Genomic DNA, 22055 nt, shown 5'->3' on the forward strand with positions numbered 1-22055 from the left:
TGTATGCGTCAAAGATCATGCTATAATATTGTGAAGATAGCTAAACTGGTTAAATACTTGCTACGGATGTTTGTGGGTAAATTGCTCACAGCTTAAAATCATAATGACCCAGAGTGTTTAAGTGTTGTCTGCAGCACATCGCTTGTGATGTGCAAATCTGTGTAAGATGGTTCAGTGGATTAATGTATTTATTTCGTGAAGGGCACACAATCATATGCTTGTAAAATAGCACAGTGTGTTATGTTCACACTGTAACCATCTGCATGATATATGTAAGGCATACGTTTGAAACCTTCTATGCGCACACATTCACACACACATGCTAACTCGCCCTCTTTCTCCTTGATTTGTTAAATTGCAGATTTGCTTTGACACATGTATTGGTCTGCTTATTTCAAATAAAATAGAATTCTGTGGCTAAGAAAATAGGTAATCTCCTTTTCTGTCCTTGAAGGAAGGGAATTATTACCAGATTTCACTGTATTACAATGCAAAGGAATGACATCTTTATCCATTTAACAGGTGAGTTTATTTTCTAAGCTGGATTACTGTCTTCGCATCGTATACGGATCTTCAAGTTATTTGTTTGCCGTTTATGTAGGTTTACATTGTTTGGCAGCAAATATTCAGGAATAGAAATGGCGTACTTAAAAGAATCCTCTCCTGGGGAAGTTGCACTGATACCGAGGAATGACCTGCATAGTTTCTGTGTAGAAAGTGAAAGGCGCATTCCTCGTTCATTCCCTAGACTCCATTGTCATGCCTGCTGTCCTTGAATGGTAAACCTTCAAGTGCCGATGGACACTGGGAATTTCCTGTCGTGTTCCATCTTTAGACTGTAACAGTCGGTGAGCAGGTAGTTGTAGAGATAAGAGGGATGGTAGAGATAACAGGACCTATGGTAACCTATTTATGTAACAGTTTTTATTAGAAACAAACTGCAGCAATAATGACATTAAATTGACATCTTTGTCCATCTACATAAGATTACAGCATTTCATTACCAGACACCAAACCAGCAGGAGCCAAGTGGAATACACTGAGGAAACATCTTAACATTCTTTATGATGGTTGCTTCTACGTCCCCAGGTCAGGACACCTCATTGGTCTACCCTAATCATTTATTGCCCATGTTATTCGCCATTATCTCTTCATCTTCCCCCTCGAACACCAAAAGCCTCTCCCTCCTCAGTTCCACCGTAGGAGAAACACATATATCCCCCCTATATTTATTCCATCGCCTCCACTTATATTTATGTAACCTTGGGCAATATCAGGTTAGAAATAAGTGCACAAATATCTTTGTAGATTAGATGTCAGTCAGCTGACAATGCCACTGTATCTTTCAAATATTCTGGAGCCGATTGCAGTCCAGTTAGCACTAAGTCCTCCACGCCAGGCAGACCTAATATCTCTATGCTGATCCTAATATCTCTATGCTGATCCTAATATCTCTATGCTGATCCAGATGATAAACACAGCAATGATGTACTATCTGCTTAGAATATAGAGAACGATATTCAAAACTCATATTAGAGGCTCAAAACGTCCTGGTATTATCACACCAATTCATCTGATGGTCTTGCAGAAGAGCATGACAGATGTTAAAGTAGGCATCTCCTTGTAGAGCACGAAGAAGTGGATGCTCGGCATTCTTCCCACTGCGCGAGTGATAAATGCTGAGAATGTGTGTCCAGGGTGAAGAGCCAACATCAAGGAGAATGGGTTATTTCATTGGCTGGTCAGGATCATATCTCTGCTTTTTCTCCATTCCTTTTCCTTCCTAAACTAATCGTCAAGTAGTTATAACCTAAAACCAGGATGATCCTTATTGCTCCTCACTAGCCAAACTATTGGTATTGTCCAAGTCTTGCACATTTCATTTGAAAACAGTTCCAGATATGTGAGTTCAGACTATAGGCTGTACAAAAATAACACTCTAAAAAATAACTTCTCAATGTGTTGCTTTAATGTGCCTATTAGTGTCAAAGCTTCCACGTTAAAGAATAGTAGATGATGTCGCAACCAGGATAGTGTGCTGTATGGCTAAATACTTATACGGTCCCAAAGGCGAGACTTATTGGCTATGCCAATGCCTGTTCTTTATCACAAGCACTAAGGGTCTTTTTGCGAGTGGCCATGGTTCCAAATGCCTTACTGTTGTTCGGTCTGGCTTGATAGTGTAGCTGTCTGCTGACCAATTCTTTAAAAAGGTTCATAGAGCTGGCTTTGGCATCACCCATACAATTATTTCTCTCTCACCTCACTTGGCTCTTTGGTTTTATCATTTCACCTTCTGTGGTGTGCTGGCATTGCAATGCACAAAGGACTATTTAATATCTGAACTGTACATTGAATAGTCAGACAAGAAATTCTTTATCTCTTAAATACATTGGTTAAAGTAAATATTTTTTGTTTGTTTTGTGTTTTCACAACAGCACACGTTTTAAAATATTTTAGTCTGACTTAAAATGCTAGCCAGGCCTATTAGCCTTATCAATGCTTCTTGTATCTGTACGCAGTGATAGAAGACACTCCCAAGAATTGATGCTACGCGTGTTAAAAAATATTTAAATACTTTCACATTCCACTCGGAGAGACTTTGAGAGTATGCCACCGAGATTTCATGTCCCAATATCATGCTTTGGGAGTCTTTTATGTTTATTCAGACAAAGTTAAAAAAAAAAACATTGGCAATGCTAATATGTCGGACATTGGCTGCCAGCTTTTCGACTTTGGATGTGTTTATTTTTGTTTTGTCAATATTTTTGTAAAACTTTATTGTTAGTGGAGTTGTCGAGTACTAAATCCCAAAATATTATTTGGGGCCTCAAAAAGTACACCTTGCCAAAGGAGTGTCAGGCACTGAAGGGAACTGTTTTGAGGGCAGATGTGCTTCTTGTGAAAGAACTGAAGGCCTATCACTCATGTGAAGTTAACCAGTGACTGAAGTGGTCTGACCCATTGCCCCATGCTGTATACTTCAGTGGATGGGAAAAAAATGTGTACGATGCAACAACACCACAATGGATGAAGAGGATGACTGAAAGTCACTATAAGTAAGCTCGTTATAAATATACATTTAGTCACATGAAAGGTCTTGGCTAACACCAGACCTAAAAATCATTTGACTTTGAAAAACTGTCAGGACTTCAACAATCAGCAGGCAAAGTTCATTTGCCATGACTGACAAATTGGCAGCTCTGATTTTCTGACCAAATTGCCGCATTTGATATATGAAGGCTGCTACCTCATACTGCACATTTCTACATGGGCATTACTGCCTTAAGTGGCTTGAAAAAAGTGGTGGCCAAGAATATTATCTAAGAAACATCCACAAGAGGTGTCGCTTGTTTAGATAAGGACACAGCCGAATTAAAACATTTGAATTAGAATGCTGTGTAAATTCGTAAGAGTCTTTCTGGACAAAGAGTAACTAGAATCAACTGGTAATAAGCTATTTGTTCAACAGTTTATGTAGCACTATCACCTTGGTCCATACACAAGTAGAACACTTGACAGGGTAAATTTAAATGTAAGTAGCAATGACTTGGTTATTCAATTAGAATATAATAGCATCTTATGCCCAAGGACAGCAATCAGGGCCGGACTGGGAACAGACCCCGGCCCTGGCACACTGCTCAGCTGGCCCCCCAGGGGTGAGGGGGAGTGCAGCCAAGCAGCTTGCGAGGGCCGAGTATGGCCGATTTTGTTACAGGGGGCAGATATTGCCGACCCCCGGTAACAAAAACGGCCCCCTAGAGGCCCAAAACTGCCCCCTACACCGGAGAAACCCCGGTGCCCGCTATGGCCAGTCCGGCCCTGACAGCAATGGTGTCAAAACTCAAGAACCACAATCGTCGGTCTACCCGTTTGCTCAAATGGTCATTTTCCTGTGGGACTGGAGCCACTGCTGCTTGTCTTTTTTGTAAGGCATAGTGCTGCTGGCACCTCTGCTACATTCTCCATCTCTGCAGGTTAATTACAGTGGGGGAGATGGGTGATGGGGGATGGGGAGAGAGAGAGAGAGAGAGACAGAGACAGACAGACAGACTCTGCTATCCATCGTGTCTGTCACCAAGGGACTTCTGTTGACATTGCTTTGCAGCTCCAGCATGTGACAGGCAGACAGGTGTAGGTATGGGTTTCCTGTCTGGTGTAATTTCGCTTCCTATGGAATTCTGCTTGTAATGTATGAGGGACGAATTTGCATATCAAAAATGCATCCTTTATCGCATAATTGCATTGTATACCAAAAACTATATAGATATATATACCTTTGCCTGTCGGAGGAGTTTGCTGTCATAAATATATATACATATATATGTTTTTTTTACTGCAGCAAGCTTTTTTAAAATAGTTTATTTTAGACTCAAATGCAAGCAAGACCTATTGGCTTTGCCTAGGCTTGTTAACTTCAACCAGTAGTGTACAGATAAAGAGGGCTCCCTATGGCCCTCATTTAATGTCCGCTTTTTGCTTTGCCAGAGCTCGGTCCTGGCCCACTTGGAGCATTCCTACTAACCAAGAGCATGCTCGCAGCACTCAGTCTTCTCTTTATACGAGTCTCTCTGACCACAGTCGTCAGGTGAGCTCCAAGCCTGCCATTTAGTGGCCTTGCTGTGTTGCACACCAACCAGGACACGTTCCTGAATAGACAAGGCGAGCACGAAGGACATTGCCTGTAGTCACGATACAAAAGAATAAACAAGAAAATATATGAATGGCTTAAAAAAAAAGATCGATAAACCAAAGAAATTTATTTTCTGGTAAGTCCTATATTTTAGAACACAAAGCACATGTAGAAATTTTGCCTGAAAAAACTATACTAATCTTCAATTACTTTTCAGTTTCTAATCACAAGAGCAATCAGTTTATTGTAAATACTTATGTATTGCTTCTGCTTACTGCAAAAAAGGAAAATTAACTGTGGTACGTTAATTAATTTTGAATCTGGTTTAAAAAAAAACTTATCATAATCATAAAAGAGGTTTTATGTTGGTTTTATATCACAGTTTCTGTTAGTGGTGGGAAGTGAAAAGCTGTGTTTACCATACTTGGAAGGCAACTATACTACAAAAAATGATCAGTAGAAAAAGATAAGCTCACAGCTCAGTGTCTGTGCTGTTGCAGTGATCTGCCTGCACTGAATTGAGTTAGATCCCTCCACCGCTGCAGGATGATGAAAAACCGCCACCTCAGCAGAGGTGTAAGGTATATGCATGGCAAGGGCATAACAGAAAGCTATTCTAAACTCAGCAGGAGGAAGGAAGTCTCGAATGTTCCTTGTTTGCAGTTCCGTCACACAATACCTGCACTATTGTTTTTCTCCTATTTTTCTTGCCTTTTTGCAGTCTCTAAATGTGTCTGAGAAGGGTGCCAATCAACGGTGTAGATTATTTCTTTATAGATCTTGTACAGTTAACCCCAATATTCAAACATGTTAACAATAGCACTACATACATATGATTGAGAAATATGCTTGTTTTTTCTTGAATTTATTAGCATTCCATAATTTGTTCATTATTATATATATATATATATATATATATATATATATATATATATAATAAAATGTATGAAATGCCAGGGATCTGCACACTCACAGGATCCGCAACAAGCTAACTGTGTGAAATGGTATGTTATAGTGTGACCAGTGTCGTAGCTAGGGTGGTTAATAGGGTGAGCACAAGGTAAGCCTTCTTTTTTTTTATTCTGACTTGTCGTCTGTCGTTTCCCCCCCTGCTCGTCTTCGTCTGATGCCAGCACTCCCGCTCGTCATCGGCATCTGTTAATAGCAGTTGACTTACCTGATCTGGATGTCACTGGGCGGTAAACATAGGGACTGCCCTGGGCTGCAAAGCTCTAGCTACGCCTCTGAGTTACATCTTTTTGTTCACTGGATCACAGAAGCATGTGGCTTCAATCAAAAAACAGTAGAACCTGACCCTTCGCTGCTGGCTGTTTGCCTCACGCAGTAGTGTAGGGAGGACCCCATGAGATTCCACCTGCCTACGCCAGCCCTACTTCATGTATAAGTCTATGCCGGTGCATCATCAGCCAAGCTAGTTTATGATCGTACACTCTATCTTTGGGGTGACTTGGCCTACCTGAAGGATCAATCTTTGAGAGCATGACCTGCTTAATATATTATATAATCAAAAGACTAGTTGGTTCCAATTATGGCCTATTTACACATTCTGATAATATGCTATATAATTGCTTATAGTACATGTGGCTTTTTTTTCTTCAAAAAGATGCAGTTACTTTCCCAAACTGGTTAATATATACTTTCTTGTTGCTCATCTTTGAAATGATGCAACCCAATGGAAGGGCTGTTAATCAGAGTCCACTCCATAAGGTGCCCCCTTCCCTTCTGTGAAACCGACCCAGGTACCCTTTACAGGGGAGTAACGATAAGTTGCCGTTCCCTCCAATGTCACCCAACGAGTGATATGACCTTTAGTCAACTCTTGAGACACCATGCTTCGCGGCGGAGAAGTCACCTTGCGGAATAATGGAGGATACATATTGTGCTATTCTGTATTACAGTCCTATGATGACTTTGTGGGGTCCTTCGAGACATAACAAACCCCAGGCTAAAAGTCAAGTGATTTCGACCAGAACCCTAAGCTGTCATCATGGGGCCGTCCTTCGTGACTTCTGTTTTGTACCTTTTATCCATCAAGAGGAGTTTCAGTCCACAATACTGTCTGACGTCATTCTGTTGACCTACGTCCTTTGAAACCGTTGTGAAATCAAAAACAATGACTTATTAATATTATCTCGTAGACATATAATCTGCATTACATCATGGAAATCATATATTACAGCAAAACATGCTGCCATATTATCTCTGTTCAAAGGTGCACATGTATTAAAAAGAAGGTAGAAAGACGTGTCTCTACGCTTTGCAAGAGAGCTTTTGAAAGGCTAATCTATAAAACAATTCTAACGTTTACCCTTGCTGACCTGCTTTTTAGGTACAAATCGAAAAAGACTTTGATTTTCACGATGGGAGCTTTTTATGTGTTTTTCTTTTTGTTGTCAAAACGATATTCACGTATAATTATATTTCACGTATGCTAATTAGTTTTCTTTTTTAATACCTTTTTGAAATAGTATTTGTTTTATAAGTCGTGTGGATTTTGTGAATTTTATAAAAATATCACCACAGCACTTAACAAAAAGCTTATTCTTGACAGATATTTTAAAGACCTCATTTATAACACTCTAATGTGAGAATCCTACAGTGCACAAATTGAACCTGTAAGTGGTTGTCTTGCATATGGTGATAAATTATGCAGCAGAAACACTGAATTGTGACAGCTTTAGTTGTCATCTGAGGGAGTCTCAGGTTTCATAGCCTGTTACCTTAATCAGTGTGAATAATTTACGCCGGCAGCTGAGTAAAGCCATTGCGCCGCGTTCAGTTGTGATGTGCTCACAACAATGCAGCATTTGTTCACAAATCATTTACACAATATGCCAGGGATTTAGAGTCAGTTACACGTGTGCATCTGTACTTCATCCCTGTGTGCGGCATTTCTCGTATCCTCATAATATTTCCACAGCCGACGTAGTGCGCCTTTCCTTCCAGTCTGTCGATTGTTCTCCATTTAAGACCTCCCAAGGATACATTGACATCTATCACTGTGTATTGTTCCACACGTTCAAAGCAAAGAGTACACTATGGAGCATGTAGGAAAACCTACGCTGATATGTTGCAAGTCCACATCTTAGTTTGCTCAACCTCTGAGGCACTCAAAGGATCCCTCTTCCAGCTCAGACATCCACAGTCTTGCCGCAATGTCACTGCATCATCCACAGTCCACCGTAGGCTCCATTTCTTCCCTCTGATATGGCTGGCATACACATGATCATTGGCTCCGTCCTTTATGACCGTAGCCTACGTCACTCTTGCATCAGTCTAATCCACTTTCCCTTATTCCAGGTTCTTGTCTGTCAACTTAGTCTGCTCACACACTCTACTGCCTGCTCACCTGAAAATATCTGTGTCAATTGAGAAGATCCTTCCCATCACCCCATATCATTGTATCATTCAGCCTGAATTTTAAGAAGTGCTTCAATCTTCAAACAGAGCCCTGCTGAAAAGCCATACAGGAAATGTAACATCTGGCATAGTGTTTCCAAAAGCTCATTACCAGTTCTGGGTCTTTCAAGTGACTGCCTCAAACCCCTCAAGCCATCTGACTGTTTCTTCCACACCCATATATTAATCGCTAGCCACCTCACATACTTACATAGTCCCCACTAGCTACATACAGATTGTCCTCCCTGTCCGTGTTCTAGCATCCTATTCATTATCCTAGTGCCTCTTAACTCTGGAGTGCCTGAGACTATCCTGCCTTTAACCAAGTCCCGCCACTCACTACTGGTATGTCACAACAAACCCAACCACGTCAGCAAATCTTCCTGCTCCCAAAATGTCCACAGCCAACAGACAGCTGTCATTCACTATACATTTGCTATAAGAGGACTTCACTTTTAACAATTAACGTTTGGATTTGTTATTTTCTTCTACTGCCTTTAAATTCTGAAGTTAATACAGAGAATGATTGCAGATGTGTAAGGGATCAGATGTAGAGCTTCAATCCTCATCACCTTCTCTATTCTCCTGTAAAATTAAACCTACACCCAAGGTGTATACATATTCCATTGTACCCTCTGCAGATATTAAGGCTGTAAGTTTAATTCAGGAAGGACTAGTTCAGCTTTTCATACTTCTGAGATCAATACATTGCCTACCTTTAACTTATGGAATGATAATAGCTGTTATTTACAGTACTATGGAATTGCAATATAAAAAATTTACATTTTTGTAAATATTAAATGTTACGTAGGTTGTTTTTTTTAAATTTGGACATACCCTTGCTATTCTAAAACACACACAGCTAATGTCAAGGCTCAATAACTATTGAGCGAATGAGTGACCTGATCAAAATGTGCATATTAAAGGCTCTTGGCGGTCTTAATGTGCTTCGAAGTGTGTGTCGATATTTTAAGTGCCTAGAGTCTTGCCTCATGAAGCTGATTTCTTTCACAGATTCTTCAAAACAATTTTAATCAAATATCTGCATCTAGAAAATAAGGAATATTCAATTTATTGTAATTTTCAAATGCAATTGATCTTATTCCATATGTACTGTCACACTGTAGCAAAGAAACTCCAGAAATAAAAAATCCTAAGCAATATAAATAGTAATCTAGGTTATTTAATTAGATGACTATGGGAAATCTTTAAAATATCTTTGTGAATTATTTCATCTTGGATGTACCCCTGGCTTACCCTTGCTTATACACCCAGCAGCAGGTTAAGAAAGTAAGCAGGAAGCAGACATAAGGCAATTGAATGGCAAAGGAAGGTACAAGAGGTCAGCCTTGTGTGTCTTCAGGGTCAAACAATGCATTGTATCTTTTCCATCACCTCTGGAATTCCAGAGAATCCGGTTCCATGCACAAGATATCTGTCTGAAATCAAAATATTATTGCATGGCCTACAATTTGGCCATTCATTGTAGAGGGTTTGAGTGAAAATGTGTTAGGTCTTTCCAAAATTGTCAGGAAATCTATTAACTATTCGTGTCTCTTTGTTTTAGGTCCTGATACCAGACCGCATCAATGAATGAGTTAAGTGTCGTCATTGGCGCCAGATGATTTCTGATTGAAGAAAGGTAATATATCTTCATATTTATTATGAGCTGATCATAGCCATTGAAGTTAAAAAAGGCATAAATAATAAATATATCCACACTAGTGGAAAAGATTGATTTGTATACACTTGTTGTACAGTTATATATTATCTCACCATCCAGTAAGGCCAAAATTCCTTACGGGTACCCTTAATGGGATCAGACATTATCCCCAGCGGTGGCATTAAAGCAAATCAAAGATTTACGTACGATCAATGGCGTGCCAGAAGCAACAAGTGTCTCAGTATCATGTTATGTTATGTTTTATTATGTTGTATTATGTTAAGTTGGCTTTGCTAGAGCATTTTTTCACCCAAGTTAATTTCTTGCTACTAGCTTAGTAAGAGATCCACATTTAAAGTCCTGGAATACATCTGATGACAGTCATTGTTGTACCTGACACCTCTCCAAAGCATGTAGTTATTGTTTTGCTCTAAGATCTACAGAGGGAGTTTCCAAGTGCACTTACCTATGTAACCTATGTGAATAACTCTTCACTATATAAATGTCAAAATGGTTGTCCCTTTTGGGTAATGGTGCCAAACAAGTGTGGTATTCAGGGAGGAAAGAGTGGTGCTGCAATCAAGAGAGGGCTGGAGCAACACAGGGTCATGTGTGCAGCGAGGGTTAAGGGATAGTAGCTCAAGGAACTTCACAAACAGCAACAATGCAATGCATCTGTCAATGTGGGTGCATACCACGGTTGGGGTGCGGGGGCGGCACTACTTCCATTCCAATAGATCTCTGCCTCATCCACCTTAGGTGATGGTTAAGCTACCATTATGGGGGGGAAAAAGACACAAAAGTCTCTGCACTCTAATATAGAGAGGGCAGACGTCTCACCACGGACCAAGTGTCTATGTAGGTATACAGATGATCTAATATGAGAAATATATAACAAAAACTTTCATCTTTAAGAGGGCAGACACCTCACTGTGAGCCAAGTGTCTATGTAAACCTACAGCCAGTCTAGCATGAGAAATATACAGCAAGAATTGTTTTAAAAAAAGACTTCTGAACATACAAATTTCATCATCTCTTAAAAACAGTCTCTTTTTAAAGTTTTTACTTAACTTTGTGAAGAATTTTGATTGTAACCTCTTTTGGGAGGAGTGTTATCATATCCATTGGATGAATAGATGATTACATTTGTAGATCAGCTGTATACCTACATAGACACTTGGTCCGTGGTGAGGTGTCTGCCTCTCTATATTAGAGTGTAGGGACTTATGTGTCTTTTTTTCTCCCTGTGTATACACCCTCCCTCTGCTTAGCATTTTGGTAACTCCCTCCTCTCTCAACCAGCTACCATTATACCATGGCAAAGGAGCCATTTGATAACGGGTAACAAACAACACACCACTATTCTCACTTTCTCGACTCCCAACAGGCCGGGTTCAGACCAGCCCACTCTACAGAGATGGTCATACTCTCTCTTATGGAAGAACTGCGCAGGGGAGACGACTCCAACACCAGTCAGGCTCTGGTGCTCCTGGATCTGTCGGCTGCCTTTGACACGGTCGACCATGTCATCTTTGTCGACCGTGTCATGAAAATGTGGCTGGTTAACAAGCAGTTAACACAGACTCAGTAGCGCACAACTAAATTAAAATCTATTGATCAAACCTTTTAAACCTTTTTTAAAAGAAACATATTTTTTATTCATATGTTTTTACTCATCAGTTGAACTTGTTTCAGCACAACATTTTGTATTTATACATAAACACTTGAATTTCCATTTGCTAAATCAAAATCATACAACTATATACATTGAGAATACATTAAATTTTCTTGTATGCATCATAATCCGCCCGCCCAATGCATTTCGGGACAAGTGTAGAGTCCCTTCGTCAGGGGCAATGCTGCAAAATAACATATACAGGCATCTACATCTACATCTACATCTTTGTCGACCGTGTCAGGCAGGCCGGGATTGGGGGCACTGCCCTTGACTGGGTCCGCTCGTTCCTCACCAGCCGCCAACAAGCGGTCCGGCTATCCCAGTTCTCCGCGGACAGGGTAGGGTTGACTTGCGGCGTGCCACAGGGCTCCTCTCGGTCCCCACTCCTTTTTAACATATACCTCACCCCTCTGATCAGTTCCCTCCGAGATAAGAATGTCACTGCGTTTAATTAAGCGGATGACATCCAGCTAGTCTTTAACATCGACTCCTCGGACCAGTCAGTCTTCGACTTTCAAGCCACCCTTTGCCACATCAGCAACTGGATGGGGGCAAATCACTTGAAACTCAACCCCGACAAGACCGAATTGGTTCTTGTCGAAGGGCCTACCAATCCTTGGAACTCCAACTTCTGGCCCGCTAGCCTGGGCCTTCCCCCCCCGCCCAGCTGACTCGGCCAAAAGTCTGGGGGTTATCATCAGCAAGGACCTCTCGATGAAACCCCAGATAAATGCCACTGTCTCTTCTTGCTTCTTCCAACTGCGCAAAATCCGGAAAATCGCGCGTTTTCTCACCACCGAAGCTCTTACCCTGGCCCTCTTGGCGTTAGTCGTCTCCAGAATTGACTACGCCAACTCCTTGTACGTAGGCATCCCTGACTACCAACTCAAACGTTTGCAGCTTATTCAGAACCAGGCGGCCTGCCTCATTTTCCACCAACCGAGGCACCATCACATCTGCCCTTTGCTAAAATCCCTGGACTGGCTCCCTGTCTCTGAACGCTGCAAATTCAAGCTAGGCTGCCTTGTCTTTAAATCTCTGGCCGGCCTAGGCCTTACGTTCATCTCCTCCCACATTCATCCCTATGTCCCCTCCCGCAATCTGCACTCAGCTCACCTGGCTCTACTCAAAGTCCCTAGAGTCAAGCGTAAGAAATGGGGAGGCTTAAGATTCTCGTTTCTAGCTCCATCTCTCTGGAACGCCCTTCCCTTGGACATAAGGTCGGCTTCAGATCCCTCCTTAAGACTCACCTATTTCGCTCCGCGTACAATTAAAAATAAAATTATTCTCCCCTCCCCAGCCCCTTTTACTCCTCTTCGTTTTCACCCTTACTATTGCTTTTCTCCCTCGCACTGCCCAGGAAGCTACCTACTGTCCTTTTGCCTTAGCGCCAAGAAACTGTATAGTGTATGCTGCACTTTATAAATGCCTTTCACATCACATCACATCACTATTTCCCCAACTGAACATTTTACCATCCATATATTGCAATTTGTTTGGCAGTGTAAGGAAATGTGAGGGAATAAATGTAAGGAAATGTGATGGAATCAATGTAAGGCATGTGATAGAATGAAGTGAGGGATGTGATGGAATGAATGTAAGGCATGTGATAGAATGAAGTAAGGGATGTGATGGAATGAATGTAAGGCATGTGGTAGAATGAAGTAAGGGATGTGATGGAATGAATGAAAGGCATGTGATAGAATGAAGTAAGGGATGAGATGGAATGAATGTAAGGCATGTGATAGAATGAAGTGAGGGATGTGATGAAATGAAGTGAGGGATGTGATGGAATGAATGTAAGGCATGTGATAGAATGAAGTAAGGGATGTGATAGAATGAATGTAGGGCATGTGATAGAATGAAGTAAGGGATGTGATAGAATGAAGTAAGGGATGTGATGGGATGAATGTGAGGCATGTTATGGAATGAAGTAAGGCATCTGATAGACTGAATTTAAGGTATGCGTTTTGAATACAACCACTACTGCCTGTCTGCCAGTGCATTTCTTAAAACAAACACTCCCAATAGTTAATACCACATGGCCCTTTGCTCCCATCTTTGTTGGCCACCCAGAGCAAACATGACTTTGGAACGCTGCAATGTTTTGATCTGTCTGCACTCAACAGCAACGATCATGCATACATCAGCTAGACATAGTAATGAATTATCACCCCTTGAGTGTTTTGATGCGGCCTGGGCTACCAAGCCCCTAATTTTGTTACCTGGTCGTCAAGGCTGAGAGATCCACCTTTGATAAAAGACAGAGTAACTTGCCCCCAGTAGCTACCACTCTTACAATGGAAAACCACATAGTGCTTGTTCACTTGTCCTTTTTCATTAAGATCCTGATCTGTAGTGTCAGTTTGCTCACTAGAGAAAGCGAATTTCCACCAAGGCCCCATACCTTTTTGCATCACTGCCAGCAGTATCCCGAAGTTCCTAGAGACACCGGACACAACATCAAGTGATCTCTGAGGCAGCAGAGATACCGATCTATTTAAGATAGCGGCAGCGAGTACCACCCATGAAGCCTGCCTCAACCAGGACTCCGTGCCCTCACCACATGGCGTTTCTTTGAGGGCCGGCCCAGCACCCTTTATTTTAACGGTCAAAGCAGTTTACATGTGACCCTGCCAAAGAAATACACGAATAGAAGTTTGAATAGACGTTATCCTTGTTAAAGCAGGAGTCTGAAAATTTCTCTGTAAAGCTGTTATGTTTTTCTTCTGAGCTGAATTTGTCCAAATAAATAGGCTAGATAGACAATAGGATACTTAACTACCTTCCGCAACACTCCTAGTTATAAGGTCGCCCCTACTCAACTATTGCACCATATGGTAGGTTCAGGTGCTCTTTGGTAAAAATACTCTTTGCATTCTGCTTGGTTTGGCCGGCCTCTTAAACCTTATCAAGGGGAATTCATTTGGAAGCAACAAACCTAGACCACTTCATTTCTGTAGGTTAAACCCACTTTAAATATTTGAGCGATAGTGCCCTCCGTGATAACCATCCATGGAGCTATTGGTAATGAACAACAATTCTACCCCAGTCCAGTCATGGACAAATTAGTCAACCTGTCTTGTCAAAAGGGGGGCCCGCTCAGCTGTTATCTATTCAGTGTCCGAGTCCTACAAGTAGTGGCCAACATGTCCCACATGCCCTTAACTAATACTTCAAGGGTATTCAAGATACTTCCTCAAAGGTCACCCTCCAAGAAGTAAGTCCAATGAAGTTTGTGAAATCTTACCTCACCTGCTATGCTGCATGGCCTAGTTGCGACTACATTTCCGGCAATACCTTGGCCATTTATTATGATTATTATTATTATTATTATTACTTTTGTATTACATGCTTTCCATTCCTTTAACACCATGCGCGCTAGCGGAATTCCGTCCTGTGCTGAGTTTTTTAAAACCGCACTTTACGTGACGAGCTGGGCTCGTCATCAGCGTGCGAGGAGGCAACGCCATGACGAGCCCAGCTCGTCATCAGCGTGGAAGGCGTTAAGTAATAAACATGTTGCCTGCTAACCAGCTCAGGTGACACATGGGTGTGCATGACCTTTAAACCTTTTTTTTTTTTTTAGGCACCTTGGTTAGCCACCACCCTGAAGATCACCTGACCACGTTCTAGCAGCTTTGTCACTATGTGAATATTCTTTTGTTTTGAAATGAATCTACCTTTTGGGATGAACAGTGCCATGCATCCTAAGCAAAAGTTGTAGGAGGAAAAGGAGGGGAGGATGGGTTCAGCCGTATAACTATCCTACCGGTCCTTGACATGACTTGTGCATCCTACAAGCCCCATCACCTCTATCTGCAAGTAGCCCGTAAAATTTGAATACAATTGGAGCAAACAAAGCTCAACCACCACATTTGTGAGTAAGCCTTACAATGTGGAGCATGGCTCTTTACAGAGATATTCTATTACAGGAAGCGTCTAAGAGTCTAACTTGCAAGGGCATGCCTATCTGTTCCTGTTGAAGTTTGCTTCCATACTGTGGACTCTCACCTCATTATTGCTAGTCAAGCATTTATTTTGAAAGTTTTATATAGCGCGGACAAGATCCTTGCAGATATCAGAGCGCTTTACAAAGAGAAGTTCATGAGGGAGCATGGTTAACAGATAAATCAATAGGTCAATTAGTACAAATAGGTGGCAACTAAGCCCAATAGCCCATAACATTAAAGCCCCATGCAAATGGTTGTTTGGCAGTGAACCCAGGGTTGTTTTTCATTGGCATGGTAAACCACCGCTAAGGTGCCGCCCAAACACTTGAGACGGTCAGCATTATTTGGTCAAATTACCACCTTATGCACCGATACGTTCCTGCAAATGATGCACCAACACTGGTTAGATACCACACCAGTGTAGTCTTTGTAATCCTTTGCCTGGACTATTGATTTGTCAGTAGATTGATAACACACAACACCTCAAAGCTTAGAGAAATAGCATAAACTATATGCATTTTCCTTTCGCAAGAGGCAATGGCAATGATCACAAATGAGAACTGGCCACGTTTTGGTGCAGAACTAGCAGAATTGATGGTGACCAGTTTCCACTTGAAATCTAGACCCACAAGTAAATGTCCTATAACTCCTTCTGTGCACTCAACCTTCCACTTTTTAGTACCCTTTTATCACGTCCTTGGCTGTGGGTGTCTCGTCACCGTCGCATACAATAAAGATTTGCGGACTCTGTAAGCTCTGCTTTAGTCCTTCCTTACTACATGGCCTCTATTCCGTGTCCACCATGTTTGAGTTTGTGAGATCAAATTTGTTCTCACACTAGGCCCGTTTGCCAGGGCAGCTCCTTTGAGTGTCTGTGGCGTGCAGACAGGGCAGGACGTTGCTATACCTTTCGAAGGGTTTCAGGAGCAGAGACAATATACCATCCGTCAAGCTATAGCATTTTAATCCACTCTCTAATAAAAGCAGCAGCTCTCAAAGTGGTTTACTAGGCGGTCTTGTTGCTTTGTTCTTGAAGAGGACACAGTGTACTCTATGTTCTCTTTAAAATGTACCCTGTATGATCCCATTGAGCCGCCCGCGCATTATCTCTTCCCAGAGACGTTGGCGCACTGCGGCGGGGGGATGTTTTCAATAGTCTCTCGTTCCACTTTATCTGTCCTGTGACTGAGCCACCAGGGTGAGATAAGGGTGAGTTTTACAGGCCTGCTTTTAGGGATTAGTTACTGCATGGAAGCCAAGTCCTGCACTATCGGGGAGACATGACTCTTCTCGCCTTTAAATGCACAGCTATTGAGTGTTTTTTATTCTACCCTTCACAGTATCATGCAGTCACTCCTATTGTAATTTAATGCGTTTTAATACTTGTTATTTGTCAATGTTATAATCCTCAGATACAAATGTACGACCATTGTGCTGAAAAACAAATTGGATACCATTTAGTGATAGGTCTCCCCATACGCAGGGCCCTTCACAAACCCACTCCTGAATGCGGCCCTCCAGGGCAGTATGCCCACACCATCTCATGCATGGTACTAATCATATAAAATGACGGACATCTCAAAGACAAGGCACCTTTGTCAGGTTGGACCTGTGTTGGGCACCTGCTTTTACTTTAGGGGAGAGGGAATAATTTTTCACCGTCATTCAGGGCTTTGAGTGGGATGAAAAAACTGGGGGGTCTCTCAAGGGGGCATGACCAATGTAATTAAGAACGTGGCTTAAAAACGTTAAAAATCTGTGCTTAGCATAGTGTGTCCCCTGACTGGTATTTTGCTGTTCCTGTCATTGCATCCAGATATGATACAACAAGTAACATCATATCTACAAGTCAGGACTATTGGCTTTGCCAATGGTTGTTAGTTGCATAAGATAAATAAGCAGCAATTATGGCTTGTATAGAATATTGAAAAAGCTTCCACTTACAGCCCTGGTGACATCAATACAATGTCGTTGCGCCTGAGTTTCAAAAAGAGAAGGGAAATCAGAGTGAAAATGACTCTTTAAAGGATTCCCCTTTCCCCTACAATGCTTACCTGGCATGACGTCATGCCGTAACTTCTCCACTTGTGAGTAGTGTGAGCAGGTTACATCGAAGTGCCTGCTGTCTCGAAATGGGTCTCTATCGTGCTCTGTTTTGTGCCCTGGCACTTTTTTTGGGACTGCAGTGACAGCAAACTGCTGTCACTGCAGTCCGGAAAAAAACGGACCGTCTGTTCCAGGGCACAAAACAGAGCCCGATAGAGACCCATTTTGAGGCCCCCTTAAACAAGCATTCGCATAGCCAATAGGTCTCGCTTTTGGGACCCTATTAGTGTTAAGTTATCCAGCACAATATCCTTAGTGCACAACATCAACTGTTGAAGGGCTAAACACTTATAAGGTCCCAAAGGCGAGACCTATTGGCTATGCCAATGCTTGTTCAAATAACGGTTGTTTGTTTTTTGCTTTATCCCACCCACAGAATCACTGAAATTATTGTTCTTTACTTTTGCAGCCCTCTACAGATCACATGCCTGTTTTCAACATTTCTGTCTAGAAGTAGTTTATACCATAGTTCATGCAATGCAAGTCAGCCAACAACACAGTCACTTTACTATAGAACGGAGATGTACACCATACTACTAGCCAAATAAGCCTACAGTCTGCAATAGAATCCTCAGAAACAATTGTGGAAGGCATGCAAATCCCTGATGGCAGTCAAGTCTCACTCCATAGCAATTCGGACAATAGTTCTAGCCCTATGCCCTCAGGTGACAATCTCAAACATGGTGGAGGTTGTAGTCTTGGTATGATGAGGGGGGCCTGCGTGTCCCTTATCTCTCAGGCAGTAATTGGTCTTGGACTCAATGGGGGGTCCGAAGGGATGGGGCCCCCTGCACAGCAAGGGCTTGCATTGTAATTTTGGGTGTCATTTCATTTACCACTGACCCAGAAGGCAGATTTTTTAAAGGTAAGAAATTGCCCGGAAGGGAGGGGAGGACGTCATTTCATGTACTCCATGGATTTACTTTTGCAGCAGGTGTCTGAGCTGTCATGCCGGAAGTGCTATGGATTGTTTATATGTTTGTATACCTGCTGGAGGGGTTTAAAGAGAAGGGATTATAAAGAGAGAGCTGGCAGAACTCCTTTCTATGCCTGCCTGAAGAAGATGGCGGCTGGCAGATAATCGGGAATAAACCAGGACATGAAGTAATTACAGCCAGCGAGAGACATAAATCAAGCAGGGTTCAGTGCGGGGAGCAAGGAGGTTGCAGGCCCTGGGAGCCGAACAGACTTGGGGAACAGGCTTCTTTCCAGGAAGGATTGGGGGGGAGACGCTCGCCCCCTGGCTCTCGGAAGGCTTTTGATGTCAGAAATGGTTTTAATTAGTGTTCACTTTGAGCTGCCGTGTTGAACCTGCATTTTGGGAAACAAAAACGGCATAGCAAGAAAATGTGTGGGAGTCAAGGGGAGGTTTAACAGAGGAGACCGGGATACGCTGCAGCCCGAGTTCATGGCCGGGGTCACAGGGAAGGACGAGTGCGCGAGCCGGGGGAGAATGAACAATCAGAGCTAGAGGAGGGGGGAGGAGACAGGCTTGTCAGTAGGTAAAGCTGGCTGAGAGGATCAAAGGCAGGCTCACGTGCAAAACGTTTGCAGTATTAGTACATCTGTTGAATACGCCAATTACCCATTACCTCCATCTTGTTACTGCGAGGCCTTGTGGTGATGTTTACTGTTGAGCTGCCGCGTTGAACCTGCATTTTGGGAAACAAAAATGTATAGCAGGAAAATGTGTGGGAGGTGAGGGGAGGTTTAACAGAGGACACTGGGATACGCGGCAGTGGGAGCTCAAGGACAGGGTGACAGGGAAAGATGAGAGCGAGAGCCGGGTGAGAATGAACAATCAGAGCTAGAGGAGGGGGGAGGAGACAGGCCTGTCAGTCGTGAAAGAAAGAGAAAAGTGAAAGTGATCGCAGGAAATGCTGCAGCGCGAGCTCATGGACGGGGTCACTGGGAAGGACGAGTGCGCGAGCCGGGGCAAGAATGAACAATTAGAGCTAGAGGAGGGGGGAGGAGACAGGCCTGTCAGTCGTGAAAGAAGGAGAAAAGTGAAAGTGATCGGGCATTGAAGCCCGAGCAAGACAGAGAGGCAGAGCACGCTTGGGAGAGCGAGAGGAAAGACAGATGGCGCCTCTGCTCGGACCTGTACGCGTAACCACATGCTTTTGTGCCACCCAAAAAGCTGTGGTCGGCTTTTTAAAGCCCACCAACTAAATGTCTCGTCAGAGCAGCGAATGCGCTGGCTCAGGCTTGAACTAAAAAACTGGTGGTGCTCAGACCTGGTGAGACCCGGCCCACTTAAAGCCATGCCGTCATACTTTGACCGTGAACAAGAGAGAGAAAAGCAGGAAAGTGAGACAGAAGGAGGTAAAGAAAGACATGAATTCAGTGAGAAAGGGACAAGATCCTGCAAATCTAAGGTGAAAAGGCGGAGGTTAAATCAACATTTGCCCGCCTTGGTATTCTGCACCCTCTGCATTACAAAGAACTGGAGCAGGATCCTAAGAAACTCAGTGGAGCCTTTCACTTATGTTTTTCAAATTAACCACTGTTTGGGGTGGGTAATTCGGATGTGTCAACTGAACATATAACTAACTCATGAACATAACTAGTGAAACAAGGTAAGTAACCGATTGATATGTGTTGAGTTGCTCTCTATGAACATTTTAAATAGTTTTCCATGCAGTACACACATCAAGATGGGTTATCTAGGAAAAACTACTTGCTGATAAATGAGGTTCTGAGTAGTTGCATGACCAAATGGGAATTATTAGCCTTGGGAACAAATGCCATGTAGTGGCATTGCCAACACCAAAGCACCTACAAAGAGATTTTTAAACCTAAGCAGGACTCTGGCGAGTTCTTGGAATTAGAGACTTTGTTTATGTAAAATCAAAACTCCAACTTGATTTATTATTTTAAAACAAAACTCCTACCTACTCTCTCGCCAAGGTTTCTGAATTCCTGTGGCATTGTGTGTCCCATGATTCCTGCTGAGGCCAGGAAGTCAGACTGCATCACAGGAAAGTACATGCAGAGCCAGGATTGGAACATTTTGACATTGCTTCGTTAAAAAAATAATTGAGGATGAGTCTACACTTTGATGAGGCCGAACAGGCAGGTACTTGCTTTTTAAAACAATATTGAATTGGTTACAGAGCGCTTTGAGTGTCAAGGTAATGATGTTAATAGAAAGTGTAAACCGAGGACTATAGGAATTATTTTGAGTTTGACAGACAAGATACTCCACCACAAATGTGGCACAATACCATCTCCGCCAAACTGAAGGCCCGTCCTACATATATGAAGTCGGGTGATCCAACATGGAGTAAAGGTTTCTGCCAGTGGTGCCCCTGCCGGTTCTGCCATCAAACCATGGACCAACGCCTGACAGAATTTGGGGCCAGATGTACGACCATTACATTTTGCGACTCGCAAAATTCAGTGTACAAGTGTGACTCGGACACTGTTTGTGATTCCCAATGGGGTCGCAAAATGATGCCTCATTAATATTAATGAGGCTGTCGCAATTTGCGACCCCTTCCAGATTGGCTAGCACTCCCAGGGAGGGTGTCCTACTGAGGTCAGCAGACCACCATGCCTGGGACTGCTTTGTCAATAAAGCTGTTTTAAAAAAAAAAGCAGCATGTTTCCCTTTAAGGAAAACGGAATGCATTAAAAAAAGAGAAATTAAACTTTTCAGTTTCATTTTTTAAGGGCAGGCAGTAGTCCCTGGGACCACTGCCTGCTCTTGAAAAATATTTGCGCACCCATTCACAAAGGGGAAGGGGCCCCCTGGGGACCCCCTTCACGTTTGCAAATGGTTTACCACCTGCTTGAAGTAGGTGGTAAACTGCGAGTATTTTCCCACTGCAAATACGGTTGCAAAACACTCATACATCTCATTTGCACTCGCTATTAGGAAGGGATGCCTTTGGGACACCCCGTCTTAATAGGGAGTCGCTAACCTTATTTTGGGAGTCCCTAAAAGATTAGTGATTCGCAAAATAGGGTTAGTACATTGTGCATCCGTTTTTTGCTGTCGCAAACCAACCAAATGCTCCTTTGCAACCGCAAAAAACGGTTGTACATCTGGCCCTTGGACTATCGGTCTAAGAATCTCAGCCCATCTTCCCTATTTAAAGCAGACAGTCTGATGCAATGTTTTACCTGCTTGGGACCATTGGAAAAAGCCTGGGGTAATGGCCAGACAAAAATAAAAAAATAACCGGGCAGAAAATTCCTGAGGATTCAGTCATTAGACTTTTATTTTTCAAAAACAAACTCCAGCTTTGGGAGTGTTTTTTTCTTTTTTAAATATATATATATATATTTTTTTTTTAAATACAAAAACCATGCAGCGAACTTACAATACCTTGAGGTCATCCACCTGATGGTGACTCCCCTGAAGGCATGTAGATCTCATCTAGGCAGTCAGGCGCAGGTGGGGAACTCTAAATATTGCAGACTGTAGTTCCCACTTTCCCTTGCGAAATTAAGTACACCCAACCGAGCTCTAAGCGAGGCCTCATGTTTCGTCTCTCCAGTGGGTCATATGCATCATAAATGCTACAGGAACAGCCGTGCTTCGAATAGGCTAAGTCCTTAGATAGGCTTTCTTGCCACATCATAACACCCGAGGTA

At 42.6% G+C, this 22055-nt stretch overlaps 1 protein-coding gene across 2 annotated transcripts in view; it reads left to right on the plus strand.

Annotated features, from left to right (window-relative positions):
- PIP5K1B (phosphatidylinositol-4-phosphate 5-kinase type 1 beta) overlaps positions 1–22055 on the plus strand; it is a 412487-nt gene that overhangs the window by 146720 nt on the left and 243712 nt on the right. For both annotated transcript variants that reach the window (XM_086961234.1, XM_086961235.1), the window contains exon 2: positions 9621–9695. The gene's annotated coding sequence lies outside the window, so the exon portion shown is untranslated. The remainder of the gene's footprint in view (positions 1–9620; positions 9696–22055) is intronic.

The sequence above is a fragment of the Lissotriton vulgaris genome, chromosome 3_1, assembly GCF_964263255.1.
Source record: "Lissotriton vulgaris chromosome 3_1, aLisVul1.2, whole genome shotgun sequence".
In the NCBI taxonomy this organism is placed as follows: domain Eukaryota; kingdom Metazoa; phylum Chordata; class Amphibia; order Caudata; family Salamandridae; genus Lissotriton; species Lissotriton vulgaris.